Source organism: Microcebus murinus, chromosome 8, assembly GCF_040939455.1.
Source record: "Microcebus murinus isolate Inina chromosome 8, M.murinus_Inina_mat1.0, whole genome shotgun sequence".
Classification (NCBI taxonomy): Eukaryota; Metazoa; Chordata; class Mammalia; order Primates; family Cheirogaleidae; genus Microcebus; species Microcebus murinus.
In genome coordinates, this window is record NC_134111.1 from 52,318,802 (window position 1) to 52,323,303 (window position 4,502).

Below are 4,502 nucleotides of genomic sequence, written 5' to 3' on the forward strand. Positions count from 1 at the left end.
TGCGGCAGACTTGGGAGGGGAGGGGTCCAGAAGCCGTAGAGAGGGGGCGCCCAGAGCCAGATCCTGCCTCTCGGAAGTCCGGGACTGTCCCCAGTCCAGCCTCTGGCCCCGGCGTCTGGAGCGCGCTCCACCTAAAGCGCGGGCCAGACGCGCGGTGCCACAGCCTTGAAGTCCTTTTCTTGTCCTGAAGGAGCCGGCCCTCCTTCAGAGAGGAGGGAATGGGAGGGTGGAGATTCCTCCCATTCCCTCCTCCCGCTCCCACGGGTCGGAGAAGAGATGTGGAATTAAGCTGGAGTGAATACTCCGCGTGCTCTGTAATTACGCACACACTGAAATCTTCACCGTTGACTTAAGTTACTTGGCGCTGCGAGGGCTGGGGCCCTGCATATTGATTAAATGCAGCCTCTATTTACCTAAACAATAAGTGTAGAGATTAGCAACGTTCACTTGATCACAATAATGGGGTTGACAATTAAGGGGCAATGCATCCCAGATGTAACGGAGCCTATGGAAGGCGTGCTGGCGGGCGGCGGGCTTCTTGCAGAAGGGCGCTGGGGGGGCGGGGTGCTGCGGCGGCGGAGAGAGCGAGCGGGTGCAGAGCTGGAAGCCGCGAGGGAGCACAGCGGGAGGCAGGGGGAGGCCCAGCCGCGGGCCATCCGGCCCAGGAGGCTCAAAGCTGGCTTTGGGGGACCTGAATATCCTGGATCCCAGGGAGGCTTCTGGAGCTCGGAGCCAGCTTCCCTACGGCGATGGCACCTGCCTCAAGGTCCGGCGGCTTGCGGATGCCTGGCTGGGAAGGATGATGGACGCCGCTGGCATGTGCCCAGGTGAGTGTGTCTGTGTCATCAGTGTATGATTCTGCACGCGGCAGCGGGGGAGAGAGGGGCGAGGGGGAGGCACACGTGTCTAAACTGTGCGGAGCCTCCCTGTACCCCTATGTGCAATCGCCATTCCGTACTCCTAGAAGCGAGTCTGGGTGGAAGGTGTCGTTTGGACTCTGGAAGGGCGTGGGTGTGACATCAGTGGGTGGGACAGGGAAGTTCAGCCTGCCAGGGTTGAGCTCTAGAGTGGCTGAAGTCAAGAAAGCATGGACATGTCAGCCCTGGGCAGGCCTGTTCCTGGGTATGTCACAGGGGTGCCTCGGTCCTTGCGGGGAATCTTACAACTGACCTTTTTTCTCAGCCTTTTACTGAACTGTAGGGCCCTGAGAAGAGATCTTAGGAAGGAGGGGATTGAAAGAAAGTAACTCAGAGAAGAACTCAGGAGAGTGGGACATGATGTAATAAAGGACAGATGAGAACAGTCGAGCGTGTGTTTGTGTGTGTGAAATCACATCCACCTAGAAGGGTTTTCGAATCCTGGGCTCCCATCGCAGCCTAGCTGCAAAAGACACGTGCATGTTGTTTCTCTGCTCCTTCCCTCCTCTCTCTGCTCCCCATTATCAACCTGGAATGCTTCCCATTCCACATTTAGACCTAAACAAAAGGATTTGTCCCAGACACTCAAGAACAAGCCAGGACGAAGGCCTTTCCCGCCAAACCACTAAGGTCGGGAAATAAACAACGCCTGCCCAGGCTCTGAGGCAGGAGGCAGGGAGAAGACTTGGGTGGTAAGAGGATCTAGAAGAGCGGAAGGAGAGAGGAAGAGAGGAAGGGAGAAGGTTGGGAAAGAGAAGAGGGAGGAGGAAGAGTAGGGACCAGCAGGGACAAAGTTGGCCGAGGGGTTCGGTTATAACCACCTCCTCCCCGCCCAGGGTCTTTCCAACCCCTGTCCTCCCCTCTTCCAGGGCGGGAGGCAGACTGAGGGAGGAGGAGGTTAGACAAAGGGAATCCTCCTCCTCTGGGACGAGTGAAGTGCGTCTGTCCTCTCCTTGCAGGCTGTAGGAAAACTGGCAGGAATGTCCTTGTCGTGAGAAGACCGACGAGTGTCTGCAGCAGAGGAGACAACTACAAACAGACTTTGGCCGGGAGGGAAGGCAGGCAGGCGGGCGGGCGGCAGGAGGAGGGCGGGCGGGGGCCAGCTTTGATCGCTTCAGTGCTGTCGTAATTTTGTCTTCGCCAGATTAGCTGAAATAGTCAGCCCTGGCGAGGAGTTCCGTTCCGCGGAGTCCCCTCCCTCCCCACCCCCACGTCATCTCGCGCCCGGAGCCTGGTCGCCGCTCCTCCCGAGTCTCTCCAGAAACTTCAAGAGCAAATGGTTTGTGTTCCTGCCGTAATTAGGACGCCGCACAGCTCTCCAACACTCCTTTAAACAAATATGTAAGCCATCTTCCCCCTCTCAGGGGACAGACCCGAGAAAAGGAGGCAGCTGGGACCGCTGCGGGCGGTGTCCCCCGCCAGGGGGTGTCGTCGCAGTGGCCCTCGACTGCTCCTCTCGGCCTTGGTCTCTCTAAGCTCTTCCTTAGGAAGAAGAGAGGTGGGCAAAGAATATACATCTCGCCCCCCACCGGACAAGCCAGGCGAACCTGTGCCTTTGCTTGAAAAGTTTTCTAAATAAATGACTTCGGTGACGGTGCTAAGCTGCGATGAACAGAGGCTGGGCCCGGCTCTTCTCCAGAACAGAGTGCGGATGTGAAGGATGTGGAATCTCCTCCCCCACCGCTTTCTTTTTCTCCCCCATATAAATCAGTCATATAAATCATTCGCATTGTTTAAGGTACATTGATCAATCTAATGGCTTGTAATAGGCTCCTAATTGCCACTTGCAGAATCCTGCAGGCTCACGTTTGAACAGGGAAGGCTCTCAATTCCAGCCAAGTCCACCTTAGGCTTAGGACTGCGCGGTTGCAGAACCCAGAAAGAGCGCCACGACGGCCCTGGCACTCCAGTCTCAGTGCCTCCGGGAGCGAGGGGGGAGGAGGTGTTACTGTGGATATTCGCTTTTCATTTTTTTTTTCCCTCAAAGCTCCTTTCCAAATCAGCAATTCATTAATGAGCAAAGCCCAGCTGCAATTCATGGATTATTGTGGGCTAGGGATCATTTTGTTAATATCAGACAAGAAACTTTCCTTGTTTGCATCCCGTGTCTATGTATTTACAGTAAAAACTTTGTAAGTCCACAAACTGATATGCTTTTAGTCGTATCTTCTCTTCTTATTTACTAATTTTTAACAGGGCAACATCAGGAGTTGTGATAGGAAATAATATGAGGGAAGGGGTGGTATATTAAAGAGAAGGAAGGAAAAGCCAAAATTTGTCCAGTAGAGTCCTGGAGGAGTGCCTACACTCCTGTTTAACATCTAGTGGTTGTAGTACCTTCTCCAAGTCCTGGATGGAGGAGGAAAGAAAGAGCTGGAGGCCTACTCAAAAGCTGCCCCTGAAAGGGTAAAACTGAGGTACTCTGGCGGGAGAAGCTGTCTAATGGCCAGGATCCTCTGGCCTCTCACTTTTCTTGATACCAGTTGAGGGTCTATGTGAAAGGTTGCTTTAATGTCTCCAAAGATGGTTCCATTAGAGTTGGCTGAGACAACAAATGTGCATTTCAGTAGAGATGCTCTTAAAAACAAGAAAGCCAAGAGAGAGTACCACATTTGCTTAGGTCTGAAGACCCTTCTGTAGTTGTTGATAAGGAAGGGAGGGAGGAAGGTAAACCCCCAAGCCCAATAGGCCCCCTATAGTTTCCAAGTGATGCAGTAAACAAATCTATGATGCTTGTTGAATAATCTTCCAATAATTGCAGTCATTAAAATCATCACACAGTCTACAGTCACCTTCCTTCCTTTGACACACCAGAATCTTTCCTTTAATTGTTAATGCATTTTTGGCTCAGATAAACAGATGGAGGCAAGCTTAAAATACATGGCCCAGATACATCTATCAGCAGAAAATTAGTTGTGTAGCAAATGTTTTTAGTGTACTTAATAGAGTAGGGGTTTTCAATTTCTCCAGCAGACCCTACAGAGGCAAGAAAGATTTGCATCTTCTACCACCTCTAAATAGCAGTGGCACCTCTGAGATAGGAAAAATGATGAAAGTCCTATTGGCCTATTGATTCTTCCTGGCCCTTTTATTTGCTAGGGTTGGGATGAAATGAGGGCATTATAGAACAAATATTAAATGAAAGCTCAACAGAAATTGTGGGAGAGTTCCTCAATTTTCAATTAATTTGCTCCATCCATTTGATCTCGCCGCTGGTGCTTTAAAAAATATAAATATGTGTTAACTATAAAAGATTCCCCTCTAATCAAAGGCTGCGTTTCATTTTCACCCACAACTGACTAAACTCCAACTGCAGAAAGGATTCACCCGACTCAACAGGCGATACGGACCACACTGGGCTTCCTTCTCCCTTGCAGGCAACGCTGGGCAGCTTTTTCTTGTCTTTCTTCCTTTCTTTTTTTTAAAACTCGAGTTATTAATGTATCTCCCCAACTCCCACACCGTGCTGACCTGATAATCACTGCTCTAGTGTAGATCATGCAAATGAAAAGCATAATTAATTGCGCAAATGATTCTAAAAGGGAGCGCTGTGGCTTAGCAAATAAATAAATAAAGGCAGTGGGA

General features: G+C 51.0%; 1 long non-coding RNA gene across 1 annotated transcript; it reads left to right on the forward strand.

The window, feature by feature from the left end:
• Positions 1-602: 602 nt before the first annotated feature.
• Positions 603-3,053, forward strand: LOC142861040 (uncharacterized). Its single transcript, XR_012920499.1, has 3 exons — positions 603-827; positions 1,877-2,258; positions 2,405-3,053. It is a non-coding gene; the product is annotated as an uncharacterized LOC142861040 (long non-coding RNA).
• Positions 3,054-4,502: the final 1,449 nt, after the last annotated feature.